Source organism: Leptodactylus fuscus, chromosome 2 (assembly GCF_031893055.1).
Source record: "Leptodactylus fuscus isolate aLepFus1 chromosome 2, aLepFus1.hap2, whole genome shotgun sequence".
NCBI classification, from domain to species: Eukaryota; Metazoa; Chordata; class Amphibia; order Anura; family Leptodactylidae; genus Leptodactylus; species Leptodactylus fuscus.
The window spans coordinates 211,903,709-211,917,205 of record NC_134266.1 but is presented as its reverse complement, the minus strand read 5'-3'; the positions used below and the strand labels follow the sequence as shown (position 1 = coordinate 211,917,205).

The following is a 13,497-nucleotide window of genomic DNA, read 5'->3' as shown; positions in this document are numbered from 1 at the left end:
AACAAAACAATGTAGTCATAGAGATTAAAAATGGATTGATCCTATAGGGGTTAAAAGAAGAATAAATAAAGGAATGAATGATAAAAGTACACGTTATATCAGGCTTCATTGGTTGTCAGTCCAACTTTTCAGAATGATCCTGACACATAGTCTTATGTAAATCCTGCAGAGGACACGGGTTCATTTCTTGCTGATCTGCTCCATCTTCAATGGGTAATCGCTTGACAAAAGGGGCAAAGCTTACCTTTATCTTGTCTCACTGGAGACAGAGCATAGCAGGGAGGCTCCTGCTGCAGCCAGTTATCTTACAGTCCGACCCAGAACAGCGGCGAGAAGGAAGGGACATGGCTCCTTACACTTACAACAATAATCATAGTAATATAAATCTTCAGTATCATAAAAAGGAGTAATAAGTTACAGCAGTGACATTTGGTATTTTGATAGAATAATAACAGTGAAATTAAATGCTATAAATAGAAGCCCATAATAAACAGAGCCCAGCCCTGTGGGTGCAGGACTGGTGTATGTAGAATAAAAAATAATTGACAAAACCAGAAAAAGATTGCAAAAATGTCACTATGTCATTTGCCAGTACCCAGTAGATATATGCTAACAGAATAGTACAGGGATAAGTGATGTGCTTAATAGTTGTGGGAAGTGATAACAGATCTGTGTTGATGGATTAGTAATAATTTATCACATTTGTCATTTTTGGCGCTTTTCACTTCCCATTATACAATTTACACTATTTTTAACACTGGAACATTTCCTTCTGCAAATCTGATTATGGTTTATTTGTAGTCAACAAATTATGAGCTTTTTGGACTTAATTATCACCTTTTTAGTTCAAGCGGGAAACAATTCACTGAACTAGCATCTAACTCTTCATATAAAATTATGATCTCTATTTGCTGTGTTCTTTCCTCTCTTAGCATACTTAAAAGGATGGTCCAGGATTTCTTTTATGACCTGTCCTTTGGATAGACTATAAATATTTACTGATTGGGGGAAGGTGGTGGTGTGTGTGTGTGTGTGTGTGTGTGGGGGGGGGGGGTTTGACAGCTATCCAACAGCATAAATGAGCTGTTTTGGTAAGGGGGTCCAGGTTATGTTTACAATACAATGTACTCCACACATCCAAACTCACTGCTAGTTGTATGTTAGACCTCATTATCCTTCAGAACTACAATTTCTCGAAGAATCCAAAAGTATCATAGGACCCAGGGTGTACCAAGAAAACTCTTCCCACGCCAGTATTCCACCTCCAGCAGTCTGAAGTGTTTATACCGAGCAACAGGGGTTCATTGATTCAGGCTGCTTGTGCCAAATTCTGACCCTTTCAACAGTATGGCGCAACAGAAACCTGGGTTCACCTGACCAAGCAAACTTTTTGCACTGCTCAGTAATTTAATGTTGGCTTTCTTTTTGCCTTGCCTTTGTTTCTCTTAGATAGCAATGATCAAAGTGATTGTCTACTGTTGTATCCCATCCATGCTATGGACTGATAAATTTGGACATGTTCGCCACCAGTGTTGTATTTGGCTGAAGCTTTCTTGACTGTGCAGCACCTTTTCCTCAGAATGGTCCTTGAAATCCTCCTCTGATGTCTTTTGTTGACCGGTTGTTTACATCCACATGATCCACTTTTGCTGGATGTTTTTTTTCTTTGAGCACATCGTTGCGAAAGAATACCTACTTACCAAAGCCACTTTGGCAAACTTGGCGATCACCTTTCTTTCTTAATTTCCACTCGTGCCCCATGAGTGTGTCCGGGTCTTATAGGATAATATGAAACAAGCTTTATAAATTTTATATATTTATTAACCACAGTGGGTCAGTACTAGCCACTAACATATGCAGATATACTTATCAGTGAATGACAAGCTAATACAGTTAAAAGCATAATACAATACATAAAATAAAATGGGAATAAAAGATAGAAAGGAAGCAATACCAAATGAATCTCTGAAGCCTGTCTCCTAGACTTCAGGACACATGCTTTAGTAAGTAAGAGATCCTCAGTCTCCTCACATGGCTTCCAGAAGTAGAACAACCTCTGTCTTCTCAAGAGGGACTATTTAACTCTCTCCCAGTCTCCTCCCTGAGTGATGTCATTAGGGATAGAAGTCTCATCCTCCATTCTTGAAACCAAATAACTAAGAACAGTCATAATTCCTCGCCATAGTGATAATGTCAGACCAGTAGTATGATGGGGTTCTTGCTGAGGTCCCCATCATGTAGACTCCAAGGATGACACTCTAATTCCCTATGGGTAATGAGTTTCTTGTCCTTGGACCGTTCGCCTGCTTCCAACACTCGTGAGTTCAGATTTTGCGTGTTCAGTTCCGCCTGTCACACCCGAGGAATTTAACGGTGCAACTGTGGCATGTCATAGGCAAATATTATCAGAAAACCATATTCCTTATGAAGTCTGTCTCAAAGACAATTGGTCTGGGTAATGTGTATTCAAAGGGATTTCAGTACACAACTCCAGGATACCCCCTGATGGGATAATGAGGTTAGCACAGGTATGCTAATTGAGCCAGATTTGGAACCACATAGGACTTTGATTCATCCCACATTCCTTAGACTAAACCAGTTTTGTTAACAGACATAGATGTGTATGAGGGGACTGCTAAGGTGATAACTTGCCGAGGTCAAATTCATAATTGTAAAATACATAGCTGGGAGACTCTTATCCTCACAGGCATATTCTCAGCACTATTGCATTAGAAAACCCTCCATGGTTGGCAGTTTTTCAAACATGTGCCCCAGCTAGGCTAATTCCAATGGCAATCACTTATTCTAAATCATTCAGATAACTTGTTTTTGTCCGCCGAATGTCTATATATCTATACTGTGAAACCTCTCCAAAAGACCACCATTTTGAGAAGAACACCCCCTTAACCAGACCTCATTTGTTGTGCAGCTGTGTGTGGAGCATACACATATATATAGTCAGGGTCTGGGGTTGCTAGGTGGGGTGACATAGACACACAAGTCCAGTTTCTTTTAGTCCAAAACAAAGGTAGAGTTTATTTTCACTCAAAAAGGTAGTGCAGCAACAAAAGGAAACAATACAAAAATAAATACCTGCCCGGCTAGGCTCTAACTAAACATAGAATAGGTTACCTCACCTAGAATAACAGAAATCAAAAGCTAGTAGAAACATTCAGGACACAGCTCCAAAAATATGACCTCTCTGTCAGCTCTCCAGCCAAACACTGCCAAAGTGTGGCTGCTGGAGCTGGCTTCTTAAGCCTCCATTACAAGGAGACGCTCTGCAGCTGAGTCACTGCCGGAACATCCCCAAAGTGTGGACTGGAGGGGGGTGGAATAACTGGTCCCACTACCAATTCTACCTGTCATTCCAGCCCAATACTGAGCATTTACCAAAACACAAAAAACAAACATTCCTGGAGTTTTCTCATCTCACCACCTGAGTAGTCTGGGTGAGATGTACACCCCCCTCCATTACCTGACCAGCGATATATATATATATATATATATATATATATATATATATATATATATATATATATTTATATATATATATATATATATATATATATATATATATATATATATATATATACACAAGTGATAGGTGATTTTGCATTTTTACATTAACCTCCACCACATTGTCAGTCATTCCTTGACTTAATGTCATTTTTTTTTAACATGCATCTGACATTCAATACGAGGCCATTGCTCCACTCCTATCACGATGAAGTTCCAGTTTTACTACAGGCTGCTGCTATGTAATACAGATAAAATGAAAAGCTCACTTCTGCCTCTGAGGTTTTAAATCACTGTATTTGCACTTCCAATTTTGGTTTGCTGTCAAAGTTATAAGAATAATGATTTTGGGTTTGAGGGCCATCATTCTGATAGACCATCATTTTAATACTGTTGATAGATTTCCTGACATCTATGCTAAAGCAATGTTTGAAAGCTTTCCCATTTCCTAATCTGAATGTGAGGCTGTAGTAGAGCCGTCCTTTTTATATGAAAGTAAGACAATAATTATACTCATGAAAGAGTGTGTTTGGAAAGTAATCCAATAAAATGTCAGTGAGGTAGGTAGATATTTACTATATCAAGACTTTCACAGTAGTCTCCATTACATTTGGTAATGTGTCTCCTCTTTCTAATGGTAGAATTTATTGCTTTTTCAAAACTAAATAATATTCACCAGAGAGAAAGATAAGACGTGTGTCTCATGTCCGAAGACTGAACAAATGAACTGAAATCCATGTTAAAGAGTTAGTAAACCTCAAATATTTTACAGGACAGTGAAAAAATACAGCTAGAGTTTCTGGATAAGTTACCAGAATCTCTTGCAGGAGTTTTCCAAGGAAGGATTAAAAAGGTAAATAAAGAAGTATTCGCCTGTCACCCATAACTCCTGTTCAGAAGATGTCTGGCGTGCTGGTTGTCTTTAATATCTCACGTCTCCAGACATACAGGAGATGCTGGTCACAGGAGTGGCCCACCTCCTAGTGGTGGCTAGTTATTAGCTGACTGGGCATGTACTTCTTGTGTCTGACCAATAAGGACCTATAAAATAAACAAAGGCACCGAGCAACGCCCTGTATGTTCAAAATTTTAGGAAAAACGGAAATACAATTGTAACAAGTGGCTGCTCACCTTCAGGGGTTGTGATGGAGTCACAACACTCAGAGAAGACATAACCAGAGTTGTATGATAATGCAGATGAGTTACTCCGTCGGTGAGGACATCACAAAAGCTGGAACGGATCCAAACAAGAGGGTGAACCAGTCGGAAATCCTATACAACCAGCGGCAGTCACACTACAGAGATACAATAAACTATTCAGTTTTGTGCAGATATCCTTCTCCTTTCCACGTGTAGCGTCGTCCCGGGCTTTTTAACCAGACATGCATACTGGGTTATATACAATGCCAGTATAGCTTGGGATGTCTGGGCAGCGTTAACTTTGATTGGAGATGTTAAAATAAGTATGTATTTCTCCTATTTTATTTATTATATATTAATGTATCATGAAGTTTTATTGTGAGCTTTTTAAACAGTCATTGGTTTATGTTTGATTCAAACCATACCCAGTGGGCGGTCTTATTTGTGTATGATGCTATGTATGTTTGTCCAGCATACAAGTGGGCATGCATCCATTTTGTACACTTGATAAAGGAGCTTGCCTCCATAACGCGTGATGTTTATGGATCCCTATGGTGTGACTGCCGCTGGTTGTATTGGATTCCTGATTGGTTCACCCTCTTGTTTGGATCCGATCCAGCTTTCTTGTAAGAACCTATATCAGTATCTCCATATATTGATTTATTTTTAGTTTGACACCTAATGAATACTTTTTCTCCCCTGGAGTTATATTTTATGTATATTTTCTGTCCAATAGTTAATAATTCTGTTCACTATTTCTTAGTTATCTGATCAGCCGGCTTCCTTTCGATCATGTGCCGAAACTCATAGTGCTGTTTTTTCTCAGTGATCTAGGAAGCCTAACAGTGTCCTCAGGTTGCTAGTAAAGAACTGGTGACATTTAAGTGACATCACCTTCTCCAGTGACCACTGAGGCCACTTAATGGTCTTAGCAGTTCTTTGAGACTAACAGTTTCCAAAACAGTCGTGTGTATTTTTATTTATTTTATATCCGCCCAAAACACTGACGTGTGAATAAAGCCTTAGGTATATCCTAAGACTTACCGTATATACTCGAGTATAAGCTGACACGAATATAAGCCGAGGCCCATCATTTTACCACCAAGAACTGGGAAAACTTATTGACTCGAGTATAAGCCTAGCGTGGAAATGCAGCAGCTACTGGAAAGTTTCAAAAATTAAAATGGTTAAGTTTTTGGGTGCTGGGAAAGGGGAGGGGGTGTTTGTCTGCCCCTTCCCTGAGCCTGAGGGCTGCGTTTTTTTTCCCCCCACTTGGCATTCAGCCTGACTGAATATAGGGTATCTGCAGTGCTCTTATTAACCCCTTCCCGACGGAACAGGAGCACCGCAGATCCCCTATATTCAGTAGACCGGGCACTTTCAGAGACAGGATACCTAATGTGTATGTGTTTCACAGTCATTTTCTACTTTTATATGTATTCTAGGAAAAGGAGTGATTTACAACTTTCACTATCCACTATTTTATGGGAGATTCTATACGGTACTATTGTGGCTGGTCATAGACCCCCCCCCAAAAAAAAATAAATAAATAAATAAATAAATAAATAAATAAATTAAAATTTTATATATATATATATATATATATATATATATATATATATATATATATATATATTATTTTTTTTTTTTTTTTTTTTTGCTTGACTAGAGTATAAGCTGGGGGGGGGGGGGGTTTCAGCACAAACACTGTGCTGAAAGATTCGGCTTATACTCATGTATATACTATATACGGCTTGGGTATATCCCTTTTTTCCTCTGGTCAGATGAAGAGGCAAGCAGGCAGGGAAAGGAATAGGAGTGTGTACAGTAGTTTTGTTTTACTTTTCCTACTATTTGACCCACCATGTCTTATCTCCACAGAACAATGGGACAGATTTGCTAATCCTGTCTATTATTGTCGTTTTATACATTGTTCTTTGTTTATTCTTGTACTCTAAGGGGTGCTGCATCACCTACTGCAAAATCTGTAGCTGTTATTCTCATGTATTTTTTTTTTTTTTTTTTTTTTTTTAGAAGTCAGTAGAAATATATATTCCTTTCTAATATTTAACCAGTGTACAATGACCACTTGCCCCATATAGTAACATACTGTGTGAGATATTGGATGCATCTTCATACTTTATATCTCCTTTAGGTTGGCCCCTCATCTGCCAAGCCATGCTCTTTTCCACAATTTCTTATCTAAAGCACACAATAAATGTGGTGCACAATGAATGTATGCCCGATATTTGGTGCACCCTCCGTGTGATTTTTTTCTTTACAATAAAAATGCTATTGAATTTGCCCAGGTCTTTTATTACTGTATTTCATCACGAGGCAGAGACTGCATTTTGGCAGGTTGTTAACATGACTGGCTTTCCGGTGAAGGTACGCTGTCTGGATATAATTCATGTACTTTGTGCGGTTTTGTAAGTTTACATCTTCTCTCCATCCAGGATGTGATTCATTTGTGTTTCACATTTGCATATAGATATCTTTTAAAGATTCCTCTGAAATCCTAGCAGGACATCTGAGCTGCAGTGTTGGCCTGGTTTTGTAGCAGTTGTCGTCTATGTGGAACATCTAAGTATTGAGCATTTGGTAACATGGTGTGTCTAAGTAATAACAGACTGTGAAAGATTATTAGGAGAACAAGCTATGCTGACGCTCTTTAGCCATTACGACAACAACGCTCTATCCTTCGCGAGCACACAGAGGTGTATACAGAATACTAGTGTGGTACAGCTTGGGCTACACACTACCTATTTGGATTGGCATCGGCAAAGACTAGGCTTCATATCTCATTTTCTAACATCTTCCTGTGCCAATAAACACATTGCTGAACAATAATGATTTCACACTTGTTTTCAGCACTATTTTTTTCCTTCCTGACTCCCAGCAATTAGTTGAGACATCTTCGTTATATAATTAGGCAGAATTCCCAATTTGACAAAACATTATATGAATCATGTTTAAATGCTGTTTGAAAGCTCAGTGATTTGTTTGGGGGGAAAGGGACACTTCACTTTTCATTTGTATAAAGAGACATGCATTTGCTTAAATTTTTCTAAGAAAAGCACAAATAGTGTTTTCTGAAGTGCTAACCCCTCCAACCCCCTCCTCTTCCTGCGAGTGTAGCGCTCTCGGCCCGCATGTATAGAAGATCTGGAAATGTATTCATATTTTCAGAGAAGTTACTGGTGTGTGACAGTACATGCAAATGCAAACAATGCACAAGCAATGTCGTTTCACCTTGAAAAGGCTCCTGCAAACCTTTTTATTCTTTCTGAGATATACTCATTTCCCAAAACAACCTGCTTGGCTTATGGGTTTACCGTTACAGAATGTCAAGTCTTCTGGCTGTGTGATTATTATTGGATTGCTATACATAACTTGCGCTGCTATTGAGCTGCGCTGCCTTATTTTGGCTGCATTTGGGGTGAACGATAAACTAGGGTCACTATATAACCAAAGGGTCGAGTTGGAAATCTTGACCTGAATATTTTATTGCTTATGTATTATTTATGTAGTGGAAAGGTCTGAAGGACTTGTTTCCGAAATGCCGGTTAGTGCATCAGTTTTCTTGTGTCAATCTATCACTGTCAGACAATGACTAGAATGGTTTTGACCATTGGAAGAAACCCATACGAACATTTGGGGATCATCAATCTCTGTGTTGCCAGAACTAATATTCTTTGTTGACAGTGAGGGTTATACAGCATCCTCTAATTCCAATACACAAAGTACATTGTAAAATACATAGCAAGTTTTATTTCTGGTGATGTGTAAGGTGTAGATTGAGCTCTGAACAGTTTACTATTTATATACAAGCTCTAGGGCTAGGACTATCATTAGCTGCGTTGTCCTGACTGGACATATACTTAGCAGATGTATTAACGCATACGCAGATACATGAGTTGATAAATATATGTATTGGTCTTCCTAAGAACTTAGAGACTCTCAATGTGGTGCTGTCAGGTTCTACTTTCCAGTAACACAATTCTTCATGAATTTTTACCTGCTACCCCAGTGAACTGTAAGTGTTAATATTGTAAAGTGTGATGTGTAGAAGCTGCAGCAGCTCTGCCACACAGCACCAGCATGTAAAAAAAAAATATATGCCAGTAGTCAACTTCAAGGCTCAAACTGTCTCTGATAGGGACGTGGGGTGGTCTAGTTAAAGAGGTCCATTCATGTCCTCTAAGACCTGCATAATATTAATTAATATTATATTATTAAAAAGCTGTCAGGGTGCTGAATTGAGCATCCCCGATTGTAGAGATTGATGCTGTTAGTTATATCCCAGCACTGTTGGTGAGGCCAACCTTGCACCTCAGTCCCATTGCTGGGCAGGTATGGCCTTGTGACAGAACACTTATGTAGTCTTATACTGTGAAGGCCGGTGTGCCCCACTGCCCATCTATGGCACTGAGCTGTAAGGCTGGTCCCCTTATAATACATGGATGTTGTTAACTCAAAACTAATGGTACAAATATGTCTGCAACCAGGAAACCTATGGACAAAACGGAAAGCACTTTAATGATCTATAATATGTCCTGTCCAGTAGGACATGAAATCTTTAATCTAACGAATAGAAAATATTGTTAAAATATGCTCCGGAGGTTCCTGGTGACCTCTGTGTATTGTCCTGATTATTGATAAGTTGTACATCCATGTGGCGCATGGGCTGATCATTGGCCCCAGCACCGATGCCATCACGTAAGGCATGAGATTGGTAAAACCAGTGATTGGCTGTGGCAGTCATGTGGCTGTATGGCTAGTCACTTCTAAGGAGCATCAGCATTGGGGACACAGCGAGTTTAACAGGTGAGTGTGATGTTTGTTTTTTTATTTTAGAATATTTCCTGCTTTTATCTTCATTTTTCAATTCTCAGACAATCCCTTTAAGTATCATTTTACATTGTAGTGATTGAAAATAACTGATGTACTAACATTTGTCATAATGCTCCTGTGGCGGAATAAATGTGAATTTATCGCTGTTCGAAAATCGTCCGAAGAAGTGAATACTATGGGGCTGTTAATGTAATCTGGTGTCCTCATACTTTTGGCCATGTAGAGCACAGTAGATGTAAGTTAAGTAACTTTGCAGATATATTGCATTACACACCTTGTTCTGCTCCTGCGGTACAGCTTGTATTTTTTCCACAGCTGCATTAAGATCTCAGCTGGTTGTTATTTGGATGAGTCACAAACACCTCCATGACAGAATAGTTGTGTTCCTATCTTTCAGAGATCTGTGCTGCAGAACAGATATAAAGCCAGCACAAATTTAGAATTTCAGTTTCACAAACTTTTAGAATTATTAAAGCTCACTGTGCACATTCAGACTTCTATATAGATGTGAACAGCCAGGCGAAAAGCAAGGTACTACCACTTTTGAATTCTATCCTTTTACATAGAGGACATAATAAACAACATCTGGTCCTTAGATGGCCTTAAAATTTTGGTAAATACAACTTAAGATAAATTTCTCAAATTGCCCTGTGATAACAACACAGAGACAGAATGTGAGACATTTAAGTATACCCTTCCATAGGAATAAACCATAGAACTGAAATGGTGTATGGTACTTTCTTTTTCTCATGACTATGTGTATCAAGAAACACAACATCAGTCTGGTCTTTCAGTGGTAGAAATCTATTCTAGAGGAATGGAAATGAAATGTAGTACATCTTCCTTGATCTTCCTTGATGCTTTTCTTATGAGAAGTAAAGGCCCATTTAGGGGTACAGTTTCAGTAGTTTATTATGATCTTTAAGTTCTCTTAAAATGAAGCTGGTGTTGATTTTGAGGTTTATTCTGCCCCCAATTCAGGGCCAGACTCTGCCCAGATTGGAGTCAAATGGCAGAGTACAAAGCAGAATACCAGAGTCAGTAAACTAATAATGGTAGTAGGGGCAGAAATGGAAGTGGAATTTGAAGCAGATATCCACCTCAAATTCCTCTTAATTTTCTGCAGTGTGAACCCATACTAACACCTCAGGGCCAGTTTACTTATCAGCCAAATCATGAGAAAACAGTGGAGGAGATGGGTCTTTGTGGCTGAATCTGCAGCAACATCAAGCAGAGGTTTTTTTTTTATTTAATGTGAATTTCATATACGGTACTTAGAAATGGTAAATGTTTACATATCTCTCTGCCCCTGAGATCTGGTTCACATCTGCGTTCAGTATTCCATTTGGGGAGTCTGCTTGGGTACCCCCTTCCTTCCCCCCCCCCCCCAATGGAATACTGAACACATTAAAAAGCTGTTCACAAAGAAACCACATGGACCCCATAGACTATAATGGGGTCTGTGTGTTTTCCACATGATGTCCACACGAATCATGCGGAGAGAAAAAAGTTCTTCAAGCAGCACTTTTCTCTCCGTGTCATTCATGTGGCAAAAAAACACACGGACCCCATTATAGTCTATGGGGTCCATGTGGTTTCTCTGCACACTGCTTTTTAATGCGTACAGTATTTCATTCGGTAGGTCCCCAAGCAGACTCCTCAAACGGAATACTGAACACAGATGTGAACCAGGCCTGAATGGTCATGTTTCCATGGCATTTATTTAATTTGTTTGTAAAAATGTTTTGAGATAAATTCCGTGGTTCTAAAATCTGAGGTTATTACATGTCATCGCATTAAACGGAAGAATAGATACAATATAACATGTTGTAAATATTAAGTATTTTAATTATTTGTAAACATATTCAGATAAAATGTGAACTTATGTGCTACATTGTATAAAAAAAAATTGTTAATTTGCTTGTGTGCAGTAGAGCTGTAATTACACATTATGTACAAATTGTTAGGAACTCCAAACAACCCAAGATGTATTTGTTATTGCCAGACACAAGCACGCTTCAGGTCTTTTTGAATGTCAACAAAAGCAGCTCTGAAATGAGTTTGTAAACAGGATAATCCATCATTGATGGGTAATGTACATTTGATGTGAAATAGAAAAACTGTGGATGGAAGACAAAAAGTTATTTGATGCTTGCTTCCAAACATAGCAGTAGACACTGGTTCAAAGGGAGAATACCCACATAATATGGCACATTGTGCGGCATGCAGCGATTTATTGGATTTTGTTTTCTCAAATTCTTACAGAAAACATGAAAAAACACCTTTTTGTGCGTGTGTGTAAAACTGGAGCTAAGAGAAGGGAAAATTTTTAGAAAAAAAAAAAAAGCAATACTATATGTCTGTCATCTGTCCAATGGCCCCTGGCAATGATGATATACAGAATACGAATGTGATCTCAATAACAAAATACTGGCCTCGGGTGATTCTTTAAAGGGATCTATCATTGGATACCCTTTTTTTCTGACTAACACATAGGAATAGCCTTAAGAAAGGCTATTCTTCTCCTACCTTTAGATGTCTTCTCTGCGCCGTCGTTCGGTATAAATCCCAGTTTTCTTCGGAGTGCAAATGAGTTCTCTCGCAGCACTGGGGGTGGTCCCCAGCGCTCAAACAGCACTGGGGGCATCACCAATGCTGCAAGAAAACTCTCCAGCGACGCCTCCATCTTCTTCTGGAACCCCCTCTCTCTGTGTCTTCTTCTGTCCCGGGTATCCAATGATAAGATCTCTTTAAGTATGGTATGTAGACATTGAGGCAAATGATTGGTGGCTGTGCTCATATGCATGTATAGTACATCAGATTGTCAATGAGGAGAAGCTGTTTTGCTTGAGCAGATTGAATACAAGTTGTTGTTTTTTTTGTTTGTGTTTTTTTCAATTTTTACTGCTCTGAACTTTTACTGAACTTTTTTTCCTCTTTAAAGTTCCTGACAACCCCTTTGACTACAGAATATATTGTGTTACAATATAGTTTTTCATAACGTAATTGCTGCAACATAAAAAAAATAATTTGGAATCCTTGAATGCATTAAGATTCAGTGCACAATGCAGACAAGCATTGTGGGTATAACAAATAGCTGCTTTTCTCATTTGAGTTCTTAATTTCACATTTACACCCAGGCAGGGCTCATTTGTGAACGGTGCATCCTGCTTTAAATGTCTGACCAATGTATCTGCATTTTTATGTGATCTTCAGAAATAGAAGGAAAAATTGATTTATTCACGATAGGAGCCAAAATAAATTGTTAGCAATTTCACCTGTACCTTTGATACATGCAAAAAAAACAAACAAGCAATTCTGCAAATTGCTTGAAGCCAAGTCAATGAATTGACAGGAAATGTAGCAATTATGACAAACTGCGAACCAAGAAAAACATAAGAAGGAGGGACAAACTATAAGTCTTGGCTGTGGATAATGTTTTGTTGTTTTCCGTAGCAGGTTCCAAAAACATTTATAGTTTATGAAATAATGGGATTTATTACTCAATTTAAGTAAAATTGTTACTGTCAATGAGATGCGGACATGTGCATGTATGTGTGATGTTGGTATATCTATGGATATGTGTGGATCATGTTCTGGGGTGGAATAAAGCAGCAGTGACACATGTCTATAACTCACATACACAAGCATCTTTCTATTGGAGGGTAGGAGATGGCCAGGAATTGAAAAGTGTGACTCTTGGTTATCCCAGTCCTGCAGCCCTCACCTGTCAAGCATGTATGGAACATTATGCGTATATGACATTCGAGTTGCCAAACGTTGCATCATCTTCCTTGTTTACCAGACATGGCTCCATAATTTTAGTGATATTTTTGCCTGGAATTATCTCATTCTTGTTTACTTAAATCAGTACTTTATAGAGATGATTCGATAATTTCCATATATGCCTCTGTTATTTAGCTTTGGTGCCCCATTTTCATGTAAATTGTGTTCTTATTCATATGCCAATGAGGGACCATGTGT

General features: G+C 38.6%; 1 protein-coding gene across 1 annotated transcript in view; it reads left to right on the top strand.

Moving 5' to 3' along the window:
* The window catches only part of ENOX1 (ecto-NOX disulfide-thiol exchanger 1), a 477,272-nt gene that overhangs the window by 250,272 nt on the left and 213,503 nt on the right, over positions 1-13,497 (top strand). The gene's annotated exons all lie outside the window — the stretch shown is intronic.